Below are 24,061 nucleotides of genomic sequence, written 5' to 3'. Positions count from 1 at the left end.
TTTTTTTAGACATAATGCTATTGCACACTTAATAGACTACAGTATAGTGTAAACATAACTTTTATATGCACTGGGAAACCAAAAAATTTGTGTGACTGGCTTTATTGCGATATTCGCTTTATTGTGGTGGTCTGGAACCAAACCCACAATATCTCCGAGGTATGCCTGTAATAAGTTATTCCTGTTTCCCGGAGATCCCTAGCTATTGTAACAGCCCCTGACAGCCACTGAAAATTGGCATAGCAACTGGCGTTTAGGTTTTTCTATTTTTTTTCCAAGAAAACAGACAAGAATGAGAACTTGGAATCTCAGACCAACAGAAACTTGGTGGTCAGCCTTGACTATCTACATGGTCCCTTCCAACCCTACTTCTATGATTCTATGAAAATCCTTATGCTTGAAGAAGGGTGACTGCTTTTGAAAGCTTGCCAAGAACTTTTTTCCAACTACTTAGTTGGTCTAATAAAAGATATCACATCTACTCAAAGAACCTTGCGTACCTCAGCACCACAAGGACATTCATCCTCTCCTGAAGTGCACTGAGCAGCCGGTCATGGGATGGGGTCCCTAAGGATGGCTGTGATCTCCTAAGGCCTCTCAACCATTTCAATTTGGCTCGATGGGCACCCTCAGTTCTCATCCGCCACATCTTTGATGAAAATAAAAATAGAGAGGCTGCCTTTAAGTCCTCTTGGACACAGTTTGATGAACTCTCTGAACCCTGTAGGTTCCTGGATGCCTTGTGGGTCCCATTTCACAATGGGTGTTTTGGGGGCACCCTAGCCTTATGGGCTATATGTGTGGCTCCAACCACCCCTTTACCATGCCCCAAGCCTCACAAATGGCACTGACGTTGCTCAATAACATTGACGTTGTCCTGGGCCTTGGTATGAATTGGCCCCCTTGTCCTCTCTGGGCTTTCCGTAGCCCTGTCTCTGTGCCTCACTGGTGCCTGGCCTCTCTGCAGCTCTAGTGTCATGCCCTTTCTGGCTCTGGGGTCTGTTCCCTCCCCCAAATGCCACGCTCTCTCTGGTGCCAGGGTCTATGCCCCCCAAATGCCACACTCTCTTTGGCACCAGGGTCTGTGCCCCCAGTTGCTGCACCTTCTCTGGTGCTGGGGTCTGTGCGCCCCAAATGCCATGCCCTCTCTGGCGCCAGGGTCCCCAGGCTGCAGTGGGCCCCCAGTGAGGCCTCCTCCTTCCCCAAATAGCCTCACCCAAACCACCAGTCTTATAAAACTACAACAAAACATAAGCCCCTGGGCTATAACATAACACCAACTGCGTAAGGTGTGCTCTGCCCCTTTCTATTACTGGGAGCAGAACTTAGGCCTCTTCCCTTCACTTACTCTATGAGGGCTCCTTCCTCCTTGGCCACCAGTGGAGAACTGCCTTCCCTAGCTCCAGCCTGGGTTTTATATGGGCTCAGGGCCCTCCCTCTTCTGGTCAGCTGACCATATGCAGTGCAGGCTAATTTGCCCTCTGGCTTGTTGCCCTGGTAACCTGCACCTGGGCTTCTGTCTCTGTCTTTGGGCCTTCTCACAGGCAGTTTCTGCACTTCTAGGAGCAGAGCACCTTAATGACCTGCGACAATCTAGCATTTGGGTCTACTGTCCGAACATGCTAGCCTGTAGGGCTGCGTGAAATGGCACCATTCCGTTTCACCTTGAGTTTCGAGATTTCAACTGAACAGCATTTCGTATCAAATTTCATTTAGATTTGAAACAGCTGTTCCATTTTGCTTCATCGAAACAGTAAGGCTGTTTTGACGTTTCACTAGATTAGCCGGGGATCAGCTGGGCTGACTCCCCATCCCCCGTGCTAGATCAGGCCAGATCTTGCGTCAGGGATGGGAAGTCAGCCCAGATGGACTGACTTCCCATCCCCAGCACTATGGTCGAAACATTTTGACTAGTCTTGTTTTGCTTTGAGACTGTTTCAACCTCCTTTGTTTCATTTAGATTTTGCTGTTTCGACCTCGAAATGAGTCAAAACAGCGTCAAAATGAAACAGCCAGCAAAACAGTCAGCCCTATCAGCCTGAGCACAAGTAAAGTAGTCACAACTTTAACACAATGCTTTTTCCAAAAAATTTAACAAGTGGGGCCACTCCAAACTTTGTGAGGCTAAGGACTGAGCCCAAAGAATTTACATCTTTAATTCACTTTCTAAAGAAAGCACTAAATTGTTTCCTTTTCAAATGCTCAAAGGAAATTTTAGCCCAACCTTCCTAACTGCAATTTCCTGCAATGAGGGCTGCACAGACAGAGCTCCAGTGAAGTCAATGGGAATATATGCAGATTCAGGAGACTTCAAATTGGGACCCACAGCAAGAATAAGAACCAAATCCTAGGTTCCCTGCTGACTGATAAAATTGCAAGTCTCTTACAGAGATCTCAAAAGTTTCAACTGAAACCTGACAAAGCACTAACACCATGGTAAAGGGTGTCAAAATATTACTGTTGACACTATTACTAATCATCTTTATCTTCACTATTTTTGCATGTTACTTTCACATACCTGTTTGTGAAGGTAATCTTTCAGAGCAGATTCAAACCCTTCTTCTAGTCTCTCAAAGGCAATTTCCACATCAGCAGCATACCAGATCTGACTGCTCATCAAAGCTACTTGGGCAGGATAATCAAATAACCACTGGTCTCATGGTTTGTTCTCATATGCTGCAACAGCTTCCATGATTTCTTGCTGAACTGTTGCGCACACAGTTTCTTCTAAATGGTTTAACCAGCTTTCAGCCTAAAAGAAATATTATTTTTCCCATGATGGATTTGTAGGAAAATCATTATAAAATTCCATTTACTGTTACTTTCATCATGTATTCAGGATATGTCTCTTTCGCCATACCTCTTCAGACATATTTGCCAGCAGAAAGGAAGACATATGGCCAAAATGGGCACAATGCCCATTTTCATATTTGACTAGCTAAAAGATTCATCACGTCCTATATGTCTCAAACCCAACTACAATGGCAATAGTTACAGCTTTTAGGTTTGCCAGCTAGGAATAAATTCCCAATCCCCTGAAAAAACTTGCAACACATCAGTCTGTTTTCTTAGGAGCATAAGGTGCCTATACATGAGCAGGGAGGTTCATTTGATGAGCTTTAGATAAAGTGCCCCTGCCGCCATTTTGAAGTGTGAGGACTCTGATTCACAAGATGCTCCAGGCTCTTTAATTAGAACAGCTCTCAGATCTGCTCTAATTAAGGCACTTTCCTTCCCCCCAACCCTCCTGGAGCATGTTTATAAATGCCCATAAGTTGCTATGAATTTAGTCTCAGATTCACTCCCCATATTGGATCTCTGTGAATTAAAAATCAATTCTATGTTTCTTTCCTACATTAAAAACCTTCTATTGGATCAGATCTAGGTACTTGAGAGATCATGTCTTCTCCCATGACCTCCAACAAGTACACGCCACTGGTTAATAATGACACTGTTGACTGTTGGAGGAGCTTGTGAATAGGGAAGACAAAATTCTCAAGGAAGCTCAGCCTACACGGGAACTCAGTCCCAAAGGAAAAAAAACAACCACAAAATTAACTAATTTCAGAACTAAGTTTAAAAATACAGAGCTCCTTAGGCTTGACTTTCCCTCAATATGTTCTTCAAACATAAGTCACACATTTTGCAAGCATAGTACCAAGTTGAGTTATAGCCTGGAGCTTGAAATGCCTTACTAGTATTAAGAAAATGATTTTGGTAGACCGCATCCAATGACACAGCACTGGATCACTGTTCACATTACTAAATGATTCTATATAATTTGGCATCATTGAAACAATCTCTGTTCTGAAAAGGTTAGCTCTGGGTTATTATGAAGACTAAATTAACTCTCATCACTTGAGTGAGTGATCCATTCACACCAAGGTCAAAATCAGTAGTTGAGCAGCATAAGAAAGCAGACATTGTAGCTTACTGACCTACAGTAACTTACGGATAAGCTTTATTTTCTCAGCCAACGTGGATTTCACTGAAAACATTAAATTAACCATTTACTAGTAGTTTATTTACTGCTTTTGTTAAAATAATACAATAAAATTGACCACAAATTATATTAAGAAAATCAATCTATCCACCTTTTAACTTGTATTTTCACTGCATATTTTCAGACAAAAGTCTGAGATTCCAGTGCGACTAAGTGATTTGCATTGCTGAGACAGGAATGGAAGCACAGGAAGCTAGTACCCTGTTTGGTTCCCATTTGGAATTTATTATAAATTAAGCCTGCTAAGGAGAAAGGATAGGGTTGACAGGCAGGTATCCAATAGAAAGGAAGCCAGGTATAGGGCTAGGGATATATTCCCTGCTCCCCTACCTCTGTCCCCATAAAATGCTCTTTTCTCAGGGAAGTAAAAGGCCAGGTCTCCTACCTAAACTTTCATTTTCTTTTCCCATCCCAATTTAGAGCAGATCAAATTACAGAATATCCACTACACATGAATTCCAATTATTCTTTTTTCCCAAATAAGGACATTAATGCAAAACATTAACACTTCTTCAAAAAATGTTCCAAAAAACTAAATTTGAAAATGTCAAAAATTTCAATCACAGGCTGATATTAATCTCCATGCTCACCTGAACTGCCCTCAGGCCTTATGACAGTTGAAAGTCCTTCATGCCTCATTTTCTCTGATTCTGTATCAAGCTTATATTACCCATCATGTGCTATGTACATCAACAGCAGAAACTCCCATGGCATACCACAACAGCTCAGCTAGACAGACAGGGCACAGTTTGTTATGGCAAACCCAGGCTGGGTGTAGAGCATGGCCCACTGAAACTATTAGAGCATAAGAAACTATTAGTTTTGGGCTCTGTCATAACTGAAGCAGAAGAGATTAACATCAACCTAAAATGAAATGTTTTGTTTGAATTTTCCTGAAAGCAAGTTCAAGGAAAGTCAATCTTTTTTTTACAGAACAAGCTCCTAAGTTTTCAGCTGTCTGAATGTACCATATTTACCTGAATATAAGATGAGGGGCTTTCTTCCCAGTCATCATGGCGAAAAAGCCCCTTGTCTTATATTCACATACAAAAAATCTCATTAAATACATTGTCTATCGTTAAACTGCTGCCAAAAGCAGCATGTGCTCCTTAATGGAAACTAACTATAAAGTTGATTAAATGCAGCCAACCTGAGCATGGCTATAAAACACATGGCCCACATTGGGCAAGTATATTGATGGGAACCTACCACAATGATAATTTAATGCAGCCCATCTGAATAAGATGTACGATAGTGCCCATTATGCTCAGTCCTTCTCGGTGCCAATTTTTTCAAGCCATGATGACTCAAACATTGAATACATTTCAACTTCTTCTCTCCCACAGCTGAGTTGAGCTGACCCTTTATTTCCTATTTCTTTAGTAGCCTTAAATGTCTGGCAAATATCAGCAAACAGGGACCAAATGGCTCACCCAGAGGTCTCCTTTACTAGCCTGCCACATTTGTTTAGTGTGGCCCCACCCTCCATGAGGGTGCCCTGAACCTCATTTATATATAAAGAGGGGCTGGCTGCAGAGGGGCTGGGCTGGGACACAAGCATGCTCCAGTGTGGGACTAGCTGGCAGGCAGCACCTGCACTGAAGCACCCTCATGGCCCAGCCAGCCATATCAGCATCTACAGGTGCATTGTTGTATTTACAAGTACTATCCTGCTGCAAAGTGTATTAGTTTCCTGTGGCCTAACAGGGTCACACATGTAGATGCTGAGACATTTACTGCTGAGCTAGTTAGGCAACTCCACAGTAAACATCTCATACAGACATGCCCACTGAGTTGACGTGGATTTTTTTCAGAGATGCCCTGTGTTGCTGGTTTGGAATCCATGTGTATATCTTGGAGAATATCATCTGAATTGTCTGTATAAGTCACCAATCATGCACTTTTCCTGATGACCTGTAAAAAATGTGGGCTTGGGGAATACTGAGACTCTTCATGAAATTTATTCTCTTAACCCCCTTAGGTACTTCAAATATCTTCTTCTTAGAGACCACTCGTTAGGCAGGTATGGGCTCTTGCACAGTGTAAGATCCTTAGAACATGAGAGATTATTTCAACTAGCAACATAGGTGACTGGTAGGAGGAACACTGGGGGGCACATGCCCCCCCCACCAATAGGGCCAACCCCATGGCCGACGCCAGCTTTTGCAGGTTCCCCCCCACATTCAAGAGGCACCAGTCACCCATGAGTAGCAATACAATGCAATAATTAGGAAACTGGTTGCCTTCACAAATATTCTAAGCTCCATATCCATTTGTTCAACATTTATATGTTTCCATGGAGTTTTCATCCAGTCTTTAATACTTGTCTAAAAAAAAAAAATTTAAAATAAACAAATCCCCACCAAAACACAAAAATAGCTATAAGCACAAGCTAAATTAACAGCTCAAGATGAAAGGAAGACTTCCAACTCACCAGTATATCTGTGTATAAATATATATATAATGTAAAAATTAGGGCTGTAAATCAATCGTGCTTAACATGCACAATTAACGTGTTAATCATTTTTCGTGTTATTTTTTTAATGCATTAATTATGCCCAGGGTTTTGGAGCCTGTGCCTGGTCACTGCCACCTCTGGGTAGCTCTGCAGGGCAGTGGTGGCAGCGCAGAGGTCCACACAACAGCTCATGAGCAGTCTTTGGTTGGCTTCAGCTGGGGGTGAGGAGCATACAGACACAGATGCAGCTGCAGCCTACAGGTGGCCAGGAATGCAGCATCTGTGAAGGGTAAGGGGTGTTGGGGAGGGAAGGGGAGTGAGGGGTGCAGATTGAGGCCCCCACAGTGAGGGGGGGAGTGAGGCATGGGCTGGGCTGAATAGGGCACCAGAGCTGGGGCAGGTCATGGGATGAAGCCACAGGTGGCTCATCCAAGGGCATGGGGGTGGGGGGGGGTCCTGCTACTGTTTGCACCCCAGGGGAGACACGGGGGCCACATGCCCTCCAGATTTGTTTACAGGGTGGAAGCAGGCTGCCACTGCAGGCTGGGGCTCTGCACCGCACTTCCTTTTCCCCAGAAGCCACACACTGGCTGCACCTCATCACCTGTCCCCCCAGCAGCAGGAGGCCAAGCATAGTGTCATGCAGCTCCCTGTTCAACAATAGTGGGATGCAGAACCCAGCATGCAGCAGCAACCCACCTCTGCCCTGTACACAAATTCAGGGGGAACATGTCCCCTGTGCCCCCCCATGGGTACACACAGCAGTGGGAGTCCTCCCTCCCCCATGCCCCTGGACAAGCTGCCCACAGCTCCATCTCAGGACCTGCCCCAAGGCCTCATTCACCCCAGCCCCTGCTCTTGCCCCACTCCCTCCCTCACCATGGGGCCCTTGATCTGCTGTCTTCCACTTCTTCCCTCCTTGACACCCCTTCTCACACACACACACACTGACCTGCTGGGTGGTGTCTGTGTCTGTGTCTATGCATCTGTCCCTCACTCCCAAGCCACAGCACCGCCCCCAGCCCTGCTGCTGCCCCTCACTCCTAACCCACAGTACCTAACATCCTGCCAGGGTATGCAGGAACCCCCCTCCCCAGGATCTAAACCCTACAGACATACCCACAGCCTCCAACACCTTCACAAATTCCCGCCCCCACACACACAAACCCCACACCCATCCCGCAACCATACAAAGAACCTGCATAATTTTACGTAACTGAGTTTTTCTGCATGTATTTTTGAGTTTTTAGCTGTGCAATTAAAATTGGAATTACAACTTTTTTTTAATCACGTAACTAATCACGATCAAATTTTTTAATTGTTTGGCAGCTCTAAAAACGCAACAAAATCATTTTCAAAATTTTAAACCTACTGAGGCTGAAATTTAATCTAAAAATATCTACATTTTCCCTTGTGTGTGCTGCAGTACATTGCTTTAAAAAATAAAATTTCAGTAGGTTTATTGTTTTTTATTTTAATGTTTGACTTTATAAAGTATTTCAAATGTATTACACTTGCAGATCTATGACCCACATCACTTCCAACCAGATGCCTTTTCAGTAGTATTAGTAGTGAAGGCGTCTTGAGGGCAACAGATAGAATAAACCCAAATTAAACCTGATGTTAGCCGGCATAATGCCACACTCCTTTTTGCAATAGGGCTGAATTTGTCCCAATAATTTATAAAGCATAACAAACTTAAGGTAAAAATGGGCGTGCCTACGTAGCAACAGATTTCCTAAAATTCAAATCACACAAAAAGTGGGTAACAACTCTTAGGACTCATAGCAACTTATAGAGTGATGCAAATAAACATTTAGGAACTCAAGTTTAGGATATCTTATTGAAATAATTCATTGCAATGATTCCACATCTATACTTTTTATTTTATTGACTATGAATCTACTCTTTAGCATGAAGATTACTAGCGTAACGGAACATAATAATTTTAGACTTTACACTAGTTAGTCTTAATTAGTATTAACACTAATACTCTCCATTTTTTCAAGGCCTATAAGAACATTCCTTATATGGATTCTTGACAGGATAGGCTGTAATTGTTTCTTCAGAAACATTTCTTACCAGCATCACTAGTAAGCCCTTGTACAGTAGAGGTCCCATACTAGGCTTCTCTGTAAGGAGGAAAAACTGGGGTTATTTAGTTTGGGGTAGGTAAAATGGTGGGGGGGGGGGAGGCAGTAACAATCATCAACATAAAATACTGTAAAAAGGATGGCAATCAACTTTTCTCCATGCCCACGGGGAGCATGACAGGAAGGAATGGGCTTAAACTGCAAAAAGGGAAATGTAGTTGGATATTAAGAACAGCTATCAAGCTATAACAGTAGTGAAGTACTGGAAAAGATTACCCAGAAAGGTGTTAGGGTCTCCATCATTGAAAGTTTTTAACTGCAAATTTGACAAGCTTTTGTCTGGGATGGTTTAGACAGGAATGTTCTTGCCTTGAAAAGGCAGGAATAGACTAGATGACCTCCTGAGGTCCCTTCCCACCCTACAATTCTATACAACAGTTTTGCTAGCTTGTGACTGTCATTCTGTACAACTGTTCTCACAATGGCAATATTATTATAAATGTGTGTGAATGATACAAAAAACCTATTTTAAAATGTATTTGAGAACTAAATCTTAAGAAAGTTTAGAGAGGTGGTTGAAAATGAGACAAGCTTGTATTTAAATGAACCTGTTTGGTGTGCTTTATTTCATCAGGAAAGAGGAATCAGGAGAATGAATTTTCTCTGTTACTCAGAACACGCATTTTTTTCATGTTCAGACCGGCAGGAACTCAGTTTGGCCCATTCCAGGATAACCAGGACATTGTATAAGGAATAAAACAGGGGGAAAAAGAGATTCCTGCAGGTTATTACTGATACTGCTGATACTGACTATTACTGCAATCCCTACTGACAGGACCTCTCCTAACACTGGATAAATACAAGTGAAGTTGCAAGCCAGGCATGTGACACAGTAGAGCAGGGGTGGGCAAAATGCAGCCTGCCAGGTCATTCTATCCAGCCCGCAGGGCCCCTAAAAAATTTAGAAAATTAACATTTATCTGCCTGTGGCTGCCTGTCATGTGACCCTCGATGGCTTGCCAAAACTCTGCCCAAAATAATTGCCTGCCGCTGCAGTAGAACCTCTACTCTGACAGGTCTGAGACCCCAACTTCTTTGTTCTTGTCCTATTGAATGGTATAAACAAAGGCTTTTCTTCCAGAGGATTATGAGTGGCCACTTTCAAAGCCTTCTCTCTTCTGGCTAGATAGAACAAGGTAGTGACTAATAATATCATTAAAGATACTATAAATTTGGCCCCAATAGGAATTGTGCTATCTGTCTGAATTGTAACAATGCACATGTATTTTCAGAATTTCTTTAACATCAAAATAATTCATCCAGTTGCTTAAAAATTGGTGAAAAGAATTTACTTCCTCCCTGACCAGCTGGGCAACACATTTCAGCCAAAGGCACTTTTTTTTTCAGCAGTGATTCAGAATAGATAAAATGACAGGTCCCAAACTCTTGCAATGTCTGTGAATACCATTGCAATAATGTTATCATTCACTGTCAGGTACTAAAAAGGCACAAATTGAGGCAGACAGTATGACACAGTGGGGGCATACGGTACTGTACTAGGCTTTTTCTTTTCAGTGCTCTATATTGCTTATTCGTGCAGACACCGCTAATGCATTTTCATCTGAAGCATGGCTATGATAATGAACTAGTAGCACTTACTTTGCAAGGTGAGTTAAACCAAGTCTGAACTCTTCACTTGTAATATGCTGCAGTTCACAGATGGAATAATCTATGATTGCTTCTTAGACTAGTTCAGAATTAAGTTCACAGATTCAGAATGTTGGAGTAAAACCTGAACTGCATAATTCCCAGTTCCTTCTTCATCTGTATCAGCATTTTATTATCTGATATTTTAACTCTAGCTGATCCACTTGAAATGTCTGGTTTGCCACACATTGCTTTACAAACTATTGTCACCTGCCTAGTTGCCTCACTCTTCACCTATACCAGGTATTCCAGAGTCTTCTGTGTGTATTCATGTCTGCCACATTTACTATTCCCAGCTTCTATCCAAGAAGTGAGACGGCCCACCTGGAATTCAGTTCTTTTTTGTGGGAGCACAGAATGCCAACCTTGCATCCTGTTAGATGTGACTTATAATAAAGCTCTTCTGCTGACTTCAAGTGTAACCATCAGCAAATTACTTCTCCTCTTTGTATCGTAGGGTACATCTATGCTGCAGTCACTTCTAAGAAGAAGGATAAGTTTGCTCACAATGAGCCAGCACGAAGGTATCAACAACAACTAATTAAAAGCTAACTCAGGTATCTCTATATTATATTGTAGTCACTTCTGTTATTGCAATACAGACAAAATCTCAATAATCCACTTTGTAAAAAGAATAATGCTATCTCCCTTTGAAAAAATACATTGAAACCAATGAGTCACAAGCACAATATACATGCTACATGTCATTAACAGCAGCAGCATTATTTTAACAGGTTAGTTTATCCAAGAAAAACTGTTGCTTCTATCCTGTAACTCTGATGTGGCTTCACATATTTTAGAAGGTCATAGCAGTTCCCTGGATCTGCAGTTTACTTAAGTGTAAAGCAATGTAGTCAGACCTACAGAGTACCCCAGTGCCCTGCTCATCATTGCCCATGATAATAGTAAAGTTAAGATCCACAAAAACCAACAATTCAAGAGGAAACAAAATCCTCACAAGAGCAGCAGCCGAGCCTTATTCTGCGAACGGCATAAAATAAGGATGACACAGAGGCCCATACTGCTGGTCAAAACAAGGACTTCTACTTTCTGTGTTGATGTGCTTCACCATCTTTCATTCTATATATTCCCCTAAAATACCCATAGAGGTCAGCTGTGTTGGTTGTAGATGTGTTGGTCTAAGGATATAGGCAGACAAGGTTCTTTGGGTAAATGTGCTATCTTTTATTAGACAAACTAAATAGTTGGAAAAATTGTTCTTCACAAGCTTTCAGGCACAAAAACCCTTCATAAGGCATAGGGAAAGTCCTATGCTGTTGCTTTGTGTTCTCCTGGATGGAACAGAAGCCAATATGCAAAATGCAGGTCTGCAAAAATGCAAATGCCTGGCAGTGACGATCAGAGACTATGGGAGGCAATAGGTGTGAGACAGGTAGGCGGGGAGAGGGAGGGGGAAATGTTGACCCGGTGATAGCTGGTAAAATGGCTATGTAGCTGGTAAAATGTAGAGAAGTTACCTAGGGTTATTGGATGGCAGGCAGGTTATAATGTGCCATAAATCCAATGTCTATATGTAGTCCATGATTTTTTGTATCCAGTAGATTTATGAAGTGAAGTTCATAGGCTCATCTACAAAAGGTGTTTTGTAAATTCCCTCTGAGGATTAGAACTGAGAGACTGGAGAAACTGGCTGTCTTGTGAGAAGTGCACACATACAGGTAATTGGGTGTTTTTGTGTTTGATAGATTTTCAGTCTGCATGCATTCTGGTACACAGTTGTTGTTTGGTTTCTCCTACCTATTTTCCATCAGGCATTTAGTGCACTGGATGAGATATATTACAGTTCTGGAAGTGCAGGTATAAGATCCAGGAATGGTTTTGCATTAGATCATACTGTTGAAAGAACACGTGAAAAATTGCTGCAGTTCAAAAAGAAAATCCCCATGAATCACACACCATTAGTTATGACATACCATCCCTCCCTGAAACCTATATGGAAAATCCTCAAACAGTTGCAACCCATTTTAGAAGAAGGCCCAATTCTTAAAGAGATCTTCCAAGAACTACCCATCCTAGCCTTTAAACAAGCACAGAAGCTTGCCAATCTCATCACCAGAAGCAAACTTCCTATGGCCCAAAACACAGCTGAATGGATCCAGATCATGCCAGGACAAGAAATGTAAAACCTGCCAACACATCTCCATCACTCCCACAATAACTAAACCCCACAACAGAACCATCATCATTCCCAGATCTTATACCTGCACCTCCAGAAATGTAATAGATCTCATCCAGTGCACTAAATGGCCAGATGGAAAATATGTTGGAGAAACCAAACAACAACTGTGTACCAGAATGAATGAACACTGAAAATCTATCAAATACAAGAATACCCAACTACCTGTGGGGTCACGCTGATCAAAAGACAACCACTGTCTCTCCAATTTCTCAGTTCTAATCCTTAAAGGGAATTTACAAGACACTTTTTATAGATAAGCCTACATACTTCAATTCATAAATCTACTGCATACAAAAAATCATGAACTAAATATTGGATTTCTGGTACATTATAACCTGCCTGCCATCCGATAACCCCAGATAACTGCTCTGCATTTTACCAGCTACATTCTGTCACCAGGTCAACATCCCTCCCTGCCCTCCTCCATAGTTCCAGCCACAGCAAAGCCAAGCTGGCTGTGGTGGCGGCTGCTGCTCCTGTCAAGAGGCTTGGATGTTGGTGAGGGAATCTGGCTGAGGTATGGGGGGGAGCCAGGCCAGGCCCATGTGGCAAGGGGGGACTCCCTCCCCCAGTGCCCAGCCCAGGCCTCTTGGGAGGCCCATGAGGTGAGGGGGCTTCATTCTACCCTGCCCCACTCCCAACTCCAGCTCCAGCCAGGCAAAATCCAGCTGGCAACTATGTGGATGATGCTCTCTTCCCCTTCCTCCCCCCACTGACAGCCCCACAGAGGCACTACAAATTAACCCTCAAGGGAAGACAAGTTCCCAAAGGTACTCTCTTCTATAGCACCTTCAGCTAATAGCTGATTTACTTAGGATTATTTTTTTGTGCAATAGGTCATTGTGAAAGCACTCTGCAGCTGTGCATGTGTGTTATGTCATGGTTATAGAGTGCTTTCAGGGGCCCGAGTGCATGAAAAATATAACTTGTGTAAGTGCCCTTAGAGGCTCCCTGTTTCAGAGGCATGAACTTTCATAGGCATCAACTTACCTTGTCAGATGCCTCTGGTCTACCTTCACTCAGTGATGGAGGTGTACTGAGGTCCTGCAGTGGGCAGAGTGCCAACAAGGAAGCAGAAGTGGGGAGCAAAGACTCATCTTCCCTGGCTCTTTCCACACTTGCCACAGGCAGAGTATCTGTAGTAGGGGGTGTGAAAAGGACATTAGGGACAGTCCCCAGGGAGCCTATGCCATGAGGCCAGTGCAGCTAGTGTGTGGAGAGCCTGACCTCCAGCTGCTGCAGCCTAGCTACAGTCCCATATGGAGTGCAAGGCTACTTGGTTTCTATGGCTGGGCAGAGTGGGGCTGTGTTTGCCATAGCAAAGGCTTCTGGGGTAAGAGGTGGAAATTTGGCTTCCACTCTAAGTCAATGCCCTAACTATGCTACAGCCAAATAGAAATAAACATACACTTTGTTAAGTTTTATTATAAATAAAGATTGTATGAAATTTTTGGCTTCCAAATATATATTACTTTATTTCTTGAGTCCTAAACATAAAAAAGTTAATTTTAGGTGGTAAGATTTTTACATGAGCTGCTCTGCACACACTTTTTGTGTTTGCTATCATGTATGCACACAAATGAATAAAACATAGAATCATAGTAAGAAGCACTGAAAGGGACCTATAAGATCATCAAGTCTGGTCCTCTGCCACAGGCAGGAAGGTAAATGGGCTCAAATTTGCTCAACGAGATGCTTGTTCAGCCTCCTCTTGAACACCACCAGGGAAGGCAACTGCACCAGCTCTGGTGGAAGTGTGTTCCAACTTCTAGTTATCTGTATGGAAAAGAAGTTTTTCCTTATGTCTAGCCTAAATTTTTCCTCGACTAACTTGTGCCCATTGGACCTCATCCTCCCAGGGGGTGCTTTTCTGAAAAAGTTGTTCTCCTAGATCCTGGTGTGCTCCCTTGACATATTTGTAGGTGGCTATCAAGTCACCCCTCAGACTTCTTTTACTCAGTCTGAACAAACCCAGAAGCTGACGTCTCTCCTTATAAGACCTATCCCCCAGGCCCTTGATCATATGGGTGGCCCTTCTCTGCACCCTTTTGAGCTTGTCCACATCCTTCTTGAAGTGCAGTGCCCAGAACTGGATGCAGTGCTCCAGCTGTGGCCTCCATGACTGAAAGAGACTTGGGGGTCATTATTGACCAGAAGATGAATATGAGCCACCAATGCAATACCGCAGCTGGCAAAGTGAACAAAACTCTGGCTTGCATCTACCGATGCATCTCAAGCAAGACCCAAAATCTCATCCTCCCACTGTACTCGGCCTTGGGGAGGCTGCAGCTGGAGTACTGCATCCAAGTCTGGGCTCCACAATTTAAGAAGGATGTGGAGAAACTTGAAAAGAGTCCACCACGCACATGATCAAAGTGCAAGAGAACAGGACTTATGAAGAGAGGCTGCGAGCTATGGGATACTTCAGCCTGGAGAAGCACAGGCTCAGGGGTGATTTGGTGGCAGCTAATAAGTACATAAAGGGTGTTCATCAGGATCTGGGTGAACACCTGTTCACCAGAGCACCCCAGGGGACAACAAGGTCCAACAGTCACAGTTTCCTGCAAGACCATTTTAGGCTGGACATAAGAAAAAATTTCTTTACTGTCCGAGCCCCCAAGGCCTGGAACAAACTCCCCCCAGAGGTGGTGCAAACACCTACTCTGGACTCTTACAAGAAACATTTGGATGTTTATCTTGCCCTAACTGACTTACTGCCCCTTGGGCAGGGGCCTAGACCCAATGATCTTATGAAGTCCCTTCCAGCCCTAATGTCTATAAAATCTACAAAATCTATTGGTGATACATCTGCTGATGCACACCACGGTTCTATTTGCTCTGTTTGCAACTTCACCACACTGGTGGCTCATATTTATCATCTGGTCAACTGTCACCCCAAGTCCCTTTCAGATGCAGTGCCAGCCAATGGACCACCACCCATCGTATAGATATGGTGAGAGCTCTTCCTACCCAAATGAAGGACCCAGCATTTGTCCCTGTTGAACCTCATCTGATTGCATTCAGTCCACAGGATCAAGATCATCCTGGATCTTTGTCCTGTTCCCTCTTATCCCCACAGCTTGGTATCATCCGCAAACTTAATCATTATGCTTTTCAATCCCTCATCCAGGTACTGATAACGATGTTAAAGAGTGTGGGCCCAAGCACTGATCCCTGGGGGACACCACTGGAGACGGCCCTCCAGGATGAGTCCAACCCCTTGAATTACCACTCACAGGGATTGGCCGCTGAGCCAGTTGCAAACCCACCTCACCGCAGTCCAGTCTAGGCCAGTCCTCTCCAAATTAACTGAGAGGATTTAATGGGAAATAGTATCAAAGGCCTTGCTGAAACTTAGGTAGATGACGTACGCCTCCTGTCCCATGCCCAGCTGGTTAGTTACCTGGTCATAAAAGGACACCAGGTTTGTTAGGCATGACCTCCCCTCGACAAAGCCATGCTGGTTGTTTCTCAGTACCTCACCAGTTGCGAGCTTGTGGTTGATGGCCTCCTTGAGAATTTTTTCAATTTTTTCCAAAATCAGACTGACCAGTCTAAATTTAGCAGGTCATCCCACTTTGCTTTCATAAAGATGGGTACTACTTTAGCCTTCTTCCAGTCATTCAGGCTACTCCTGAGTTCCATGACTCTTTGAACAGCCTCACCAAAGGCTCCGCTATGAACTTGGCCAGTTTCTTCAGCACTCTCAGGTGTAGGTCATCTGGCCCAGCCAACTTGAAAACGTCCATATGATCTAGGAGTATATTCACCTGTTAGGGACTGATTTTATGTGGACTACTGTCATTGCCGTATTCTCTGCACCTCTTGACAGGTGACGAGTTCTCACCTGGCTTCAGAAATACTGATGCAAAGTAAGTATTAAGGAGCTCTGCCTTTTCACAGGGATCAACTATGGGCTTCCCCTCTGTATTCAGTAGGGGTGCCATAGTGGAGCTTGATGTTTTTCTTGCTTCCTATCTATCTGCAAAATTATTTGTTGTCTTTAATTTTGGGTGCCAGCTTGATTTCCATGCATGCCCTGACTTTCCTTGTCTCATGCCTGCATGAGCATACTCTTATCTGAACGCTGAACCATTTTTCCATTGCATGTACGCTTCTTTTTTCTTTTTGAGAAGTTCCCTAATGTCCTTGTTAAGCCAGACAGGTCTCTTGGCTCCTTTCCCTCTTTTTGACTGCATGGGGATGGCCTCTTTTTTGGGCAGTGAGAATAGCCTCCTTAAAGAAGCGCCAACCTTCATGAGCTCCCAAATCATCCAATCACTGGTTGCGAAGGGCCTTTCCAGCTAGACTCCTGAGTTTTCCAAAGTCTGCTTGTCTGAAGTCTAGGGCTTCTGTTCTGCTCATAGAATTCCCAGCCTTTTGTGGGATGGTGAATCTAATCAAATTGTGATCACTGTCAGCCAGAGCACCTCCAATCTTCATGTTGCCTACCACGTCTTCCCCTTTGGTCAGCACAAAGTCCAGAGTGGCTTTACTCCTAGTTGCCTTCTCCACAGCCTGTGTCAAGAATAGGTCATCTATAGTTGTCAAGAAGTTGGTTGATCTGCTGGAGCTGGATGAATGGTCTTCCCAACTGATGTTAAGGCAGTTGAAATCACCCATGACAATCAAGTCTTTAGTACTGGCTGCTTTGGTCAGTTCCCAATGCCTGGTCACTCTCCTCTTCTTGGTAGGGAGGCCTATATTAGACTCCCACCATCAGGTCCCCTTCTCCCGAGCCACCTTGTATCTTGACCCAGACGGTCTCAAGGGACTTCCCTCTGCCATCAAATGTAGTCTGCAGGGAGGGATACTGTTCTTTCACATAGAGGGCCACCCCTCCACCCTTCTTCCCAACCCTGTCCTTCCTATAGAGCCTGTAGCCCTCAATATCCACTGCCCGGTCATATGTATCATCCCACCACCAAGTCTCCGTCAATCCAATGAAATCAAACTCCTTCTTTGCCAGAAGGAGTGCCAGTTTGTCCTGTTTGTTGCCCATGCTTCTGGCATTCCCATAAAGACAGCCGAGCTCACCCCTTAGTCACCTCAGGTTTTCTGTCCCTCTGCAAATGTCTCTGGGTTTTGGTAGTTATCTGGATGGCCCCTACATAAATACCCTCCTTTGGGTCCTCTTGGTGCAAGGATTTATGCTCAGCAGTGGAATCTTCCCCCACTTCCCCAGTCTTGTCTAGTTTAAAGCCCTCCTCAGCAAGTTTGCAATTCTCATGGAGAAGAGTTTCTTCCCTCTACCCATGAGGTGGATACCATCTCTTGCATGCAGAATGGTGCCATTGAACTGCATACCAAGGTCAAAGAATCCAAAGCCAGCACAGTAACACCAACTCCAAGCCTTTGGTTGACTTCTTCAATGCATTCTTCCCTCCAATGGCCACAGCCTGTAGCTGGGAGGATTGAGGAGAAGACCACTTGTGCTCCTAGTTCCTTGAGCTTCACCTCAATGCCTTGTAATCACTCAGGATTCTCCCAAGGTTGTTTCTTGCCATGTCATTGATGCCCCCATGGATGAGGAGCATGGGGCACAGGTCTGTGGGGTGGACCAGTTTTGGGATCCTTGCTGTTAAATCTCGGATTCTGGCTCCTGGAAGGCAGCACACCTCTCAAGCAAAGGGGTCTGGATGACAGATAGCACCTTCTGTTCCTCGCAGCAGGGAGTCTCCCACAACAATCAATTTATGTTGCTTCTTTGGTGGTAGCAGCTGTTCCTGTCTTTTCCTCAGTGCAGCGGATGCCTCTTCTGTTGATGGTATGAGGGCTGCATAGTTGTTGTTTAGGGCTATTGGTAGAGCAAATGATGCACATCGTGGCTTTGGGTCCAATATGATGAATCTCCACTCTCCATCATTAGGGCATCTTGCTGAATCTCACCCTTCTTTCTGGTCTCCATGGCATCTCGAAGGAGCTCACTCTTCTTTCTGGTCTCCATGTCATCCTTTTCCAGGTACAGTGTCTGGCAGTAAGCATCGATGTCCTCCAAGTGCTTCCTGATGTTTCACAGTCTGCTCACCTCCTCCCTCACCTGGCCTTCCAGAGCCTCCACCAGTGAGCACATCCCACAAGTGGGAGTGCCTGTACCCCAGGTCCCAGCCTCCAGCAGGCATGCCAGTCAGTTTCTACAGCCTGGAGTCAAGGGTTCTGTCTGCATGAAGGCCAGGACCATGGACCCCATCTGAGTAGAGGCCCCAGAGGTACCAGGAGGGGGAGGTCCGTCCAGGTCAGGAATCCTTGGGGTGCAGCGCATGCCCATCACCATGTTGCTGGGTGGGCCCTGTTTGCATGGCTCCTTAGATGTTTGTTTGAATAGGAGAGACCAGATGGGTATGATTAACCCCTTGCCCCCCACCTCCATGTGGTCTTCTGCAGCAGCTACTGCTGTCTGGCAGAGAGGGTTAAGTAGCTCCATGAGTGTTCATAACATGCATGAATTAAACAGGGGTATAGGTTGTAGCCATGTTGGTCTAAGGACATAGACAAACAAGGTTCTTTGGGTAAATCTTATATCTTTTATTAGACCAACTCAAATAGTTGGAAATTTTTCTTAGCAAGCTTTTGGGTATAAATACCCTTCATCGGGCTGAGGAAGCACCTGCAGTTGGTGTGCGCACTTCCTGGATGGAATAAATAGTAAGGAAGCCAGAGACTGGTATGCATGCAAGGAAGGCAGTCAGTGAAGATCTAAACTGGGGAATCAGTGGGTGGGAGACAGGCTGGGGGGTTGGGGAGGAAAGAGAAATTAATGTAGCTAGTAAATAGTGGAGAGGTACCTGGGGAGTCAGATGTTAGGCAGGTTATGTGTCATAAATCTAATGTCTACATTTAGTCCATGATTTTTGTAAATTCCCTTTAAGAATTATAACTGAGAGATTGGAGAGAGAGTGGTTTTCTTGTGAGAAATGTGTCTCAGCAGGTAATTGGGTATTCTTTAGAGCTGTACGAAGCTTTGGTCCCTGATTCAATTCTGCAGAGATTCGGCTCAATTCAGTGGCCGAATCTCTGAATCCAAATCAAATCAAGAGACTTTTTAATTTCTCCAAATTGAATTGGAACCCTCCAAATTGATTCAGAGAGATTTGGAAAGATTTGGAGATCTGGACATAGGCACAGCTTTAAATGTTTTTTCTACATACCTCAAGGTAGCAGGCAGCTTGTGAATGCTCCAAAGGTGGGGCAGATGGAACATGGGGGGGGGCCAGTGCACTCAGCAACAGACCCAGAAGAGGACTAGTCCATTTCTGGGCCCACTTGGCAGTGTACTAGGGCCCCCCCTCGTGCCCCACCCCAGTGACTGGTGCCTCCTGGGTCTGTGGGGGGCACCTGGGGTCCCCTGTGGCCAATCACTGAGCTGGGGGGGGGCCCCCATGCTTCTATGGGATGCTCCATCTGCCCTACCATCACAGCATTCATGAGCCATGCCTGGTACCTTGAGGTATGTAGAAAAATCCTGTAAAGCTGTATCTATTTCAGAATAGCTGATTTTCCAAATAATCATTGAATCTTCAGATTTGGATCTGGCTGAATTGAAATAGGGACAGTGATCCGAATCAACAAATCAAATCACTGTCCCCAATTCAGGCTAAATCCAAATCCGAATCAAATATGGCCCATTTCACATACCCCTAGTATTCTTATCTTTAATAGATTTCTAGTGCGTGTTCATTCTGATGTGCAGTTGTTGTTTGGTCTCTCCTATGTGCTTTCCATCAGGAAATTTGGTGCATTGACTGAGATACGTTACATTTCTGGAGGTGCAGCTGTAAGATGCAGGAATGATGATGGTTCTGTTGTAGGGTATAGTAATGGTAGGGGTGGTAGAGATATATTAGCAGGTTTTATATTTCTTGTCATGGCATGGTCTAGATCCATTTGGTGTGTTTTGGGCCACAGGAAGTTTGCTTCTGGTGATGAGGTTAGCAAGGTTCGGTGCTTGTTTGCATAAAGGCACTACATGGGTGTGCAGATGGGTACAAACAGGCTCAGCACATGAAGAATCAAGAACCTGCATTCCTAAGTGATAGCACTAAGTCTCTGTATAAAACATGTTTCTTAGTTCAAGCTGGCTAAATAGACTAAACTCATTCAAAATAAAATCTGTGCGAAGAAAACACACTTGTAGTTCTCATACAAATTGGGAGGCCAAGTTACAGGCTATGGAGGAGTTTAATCTTTAACTCAGCTACTAACTCATAAAAACCACAGCCTGCTTTTCTCCACTAGTATTTTACCTCCACCTAGCTAGTTTGGCATATGAACAACTTTTTTCCTAGTGACAACACAGACATGCAGTTCCTGTGAAAAATTAGCCCTGATATTGATAGGAAGGCAGAGGTTGCAAATGTCTTGCCTTCTTAAGAAGGGAAGTTGTAGTGCAGGTTATAATCAAGAGAGCCCCAAGCCAGAGGTTCAGATCTAGATCTCAACTTGCCCATGGCTGAGGTGTAAAGGTTTTGATTTGAAGGCAACCCTAAATTGTTTAGGTATTTCAGGTAGACCACTATAGCAAACCATAACTAGGTTTGGAGCCGAGGTATTTCAAGAGAATTTTAGGAAGTATTATAGCTCATGCCTCCCTCCCCAAGTTCCCCAGAGGAATTTTACAAGTTGCACAATCCTTTTAGATGGCTCCAGGAGGTTGTCAGATGCTTGTGTCATTGGTGGGTCCAGAGGGAGCCCAAGAATATGGCCTAGCTTCTGACCAATCTCATTTGACATACCACAAGCATAGCCCTACACTCCCCTGAGTGATTCACCAGTGATTCACCTTTGCAATTAGGCATTATAGCCAAGTGGTGGCTCTGCTGTTGGTTAGGAATAGCTCCTGATATCAGCCAATCTCAGGGTGTTGTTACAAGCTAAGGCACTTAAAAAGGGAAAGTTCACACATTAAAGGGTATTAAAATGTGCTAAGTACCCTCTAGGGTGTGTTCACACAGGCAGGCATGTGCACTTGGAGCAGCTCAAATAGGAGCGGCAGAAATTTGAGCCAGGGATTTTTGCTTCAGCACACATGCCTTCCATGTGGGACAAGTTGTACCAATTGGGGCAAAATAACCCTGCCCAGCTCCTCTCAGATCTGCAACCAAGGGGAGCTAGAACCTGGGGCCAGCACCTGTGCTGGCCCCAGCAGTATAAATAGTAGGGCTGTGCAAAATTTCGCCGTCAGTTTTGTTTTAACTCTGTTTCGACCTGTTTTAAGGTCAAAACAGCAAATCAAAATGAAACAGATGTGGTTGAAACAGCCTTGAAACAAAACAAGGCAAGCCAAAACTTTTCACCATTTCAACTCTGTTTTGACGTTTCGCCCATAGGCTATAATGGGGAAGGTTGAAACAGCCTATAACTTTGTCATTTCTGTCCAGATTCAAATGAAACTTTTAGAAATGGTAGCCACTTCTGAGGGCATGAAGCATGCCACATTTCAGGAAGGTAGATGTGGGGGGTTCGGAGGAACTTCACCCCAAAGTCATGAGAGCCAAACTTATGTCATGTGTATGTGTTAATCCACAGTGCGGTCAAAACTACAGAGATGGTAGCCCCTGCAGAGGTCACAAAGCCTGCCAAGTTTCAAGAAGATAGGTGTAGGGGTTTGGGGAAACTGCACCTCAAGCTGCAGACAAGCAAAACTCATGACATGGGCAACACTGTGTGTGTTAAGGCACAGCAGGGTGAAAGCTGCAGGGATGGCACTCCTGCTGAGGCCACAAAGCCTGCCAGCTGTCGAGGAGATAGATGCAGGGGTTCTGGGGCCCTGCACCTCTGGCTGCTAACAGGCAAAACTCATGTCATGGGTACTTACGCAACTGTGTCTGTCTTGGGGCACAAGGGATGAGAAACTACTGCAGGCCTGGCTGCTAGGCCTTGCTGCGGCCACAAAGCCTGCCAGCTATCAAGAGATAGATAGGTGCAGGGGGAATGTGGGTTCTGGGGCCCTGCATCCCTGGCTGCTGACAGGCAAAACTCATGACATGGGTGCTTGTGCAACTGCTGCCTCTTATCAGGCAGCAGAACTGAAGATCCCCCATCACTTGCCACCATAGACCTGGGGGTAATAATTGACCACAGTATGAACATGAGCTGGCAGTGCAATGCTGTAGCCAGCAGGGCCAACAATATGCTGGCATGCATCAATTGATGCATCTCCAGCAAAACCATTGCAAAGAAGTGATTATCCTGCTCTACTCAGCACTGGTGAGACTGCAGCTGGAGTTCTGGGCTCCGTACCTTAACAAGGACATGGTAAAGCTTAAGAGAGTCCAGAGAAGGGTTACCCATATCATCAGAGACTTGCATGGCAAGCCATATGAGGAAAAACTGAGGGACCTGGGACTCTTCAGCCTGAAAAAAAGAAGGCTGAAAGGGGAGTTGGTAGTAGCTTACAGCTACATCAGAAGCGTACATCTAGGACTCAGTGAACAACTGCTCAACAGGGCACCCTTGGGGAAAACTAGCAGTAATGGTCCCAGTCTGGATACCCTAGTTGTGAAGTAACTTCTCCTAATGTTGAGCCTCAAATGAGCCTGAAACGATCTTCCAGGAGTTTGTTGTCTCAGCAGGGGCTATCTTTCCTGTAGTTTTCACCCCACTGTGGCTTAACACATACATGTGACATAAGTTTTGCTCTCAAGATTTTCAGGTGCAATTTCTCTGAACCCCCTGCACCTATCTTCTTGAAGCTTGGCATGCTTCATGCCCTCAGAAGAGGCTACCATTTCTGCAAGTTTCATCCAACTCAGGCCAGAAATGACAAAGTTGTAGCCTGTTTTGGCCTTCCCCATCATATCCTATGAGCGAAACGTCGAAAGCGGGTCAAAACGGCTAAACGTCTTGACGGAATGGAACAGCTGTTTCGACTCAAAACAAAAGTCGAAACAGAACACTGTTCCATCAAAACATCAAAATGCTGGTTGAAAAAGAACACTTCCATTTTGCACAGCCCTAATAAATAGCTCCCCTGTGCTGGCTCCAGCAGTATAAAAACCTGACCTGGCGAGCACCTCAGGAATATTTGCCCCTTCTGAGGCCCAGCCACTTGGTATCTGGGAACACTACCCTTTGTACCAGCTGGACTGCTGAAGCAGCCCTAACCTGGAGAGGCCCCTGCCCCCTCTACCTACTACAGCAGTCTGGCAGTGGGGGCTGATCCCTGGCCGTGACCTGCTGTCACCTGCGACAGCATGTGGCCCCAAGGCTGCCAGACCTGCATGGGGACTGCAGGGCTGCCGCAGATGCATCTGCACACCTCTGGGCCAGCTGCCAGTGGGGTTTCATAGTTTCATAGTTGGTAGGGTCGGAAGGGACCTGAGCAGATCATCAAGTCCAACCCCCTGCCATGGCAGGAAAAAGTACTGGGGTCAAACAACCCCAGCAAGGTGTTCGTCTAGCCTCCTCTTAAAGACCCCCAGGGTAGGAGCCAGCACCGCTTCTCTTGGAAGTTGGTTCCAGATCCTAGCTGCCCTGACTGTGAAGTAGCACCTCCAGATGTCTAGTCTGAATCTACCCTCTCCCAGCTTGTGACCGTTATTTCTAGTCACTCCTAGTAGTGCTCGGCAGAGCAGGGACTCCCCCAATACCTGCTGGTCCCC

The 24,061-nt window shown here is 44.9% G+C and overlaps 1 pseudogene; it reads right to left on the bottom strand.

Moving 5' to 3' along the window:
* LOC109322484 overlaps nucleotides 1-24,061 on the bottom strand; it is a 281,987-nt pseudogene that overhangs the window by 244,677 nt on the left and 13,249 nt on the right.

The sequence above is a fragment of the Crocodylus porosus genome, unplaced genomic scaffold (assembly GCF_001723895.1).
Source record: "Crocodylus porosus isolate Cpor-Errol unplaced genomic scaffold, CroPor_comp1, whole genome shotgun sequence".
NCBI lineage: Eukaryota > Metazoa > Chordata > Crocodylia > Crocodylidae > Crocodylus > Crocodylus porosus.
The sequence above is the reverse complement of the archived record's forward strand: the minus strand, read 5'-3'. Positions and strand labels throughout refer to the sequence as shown.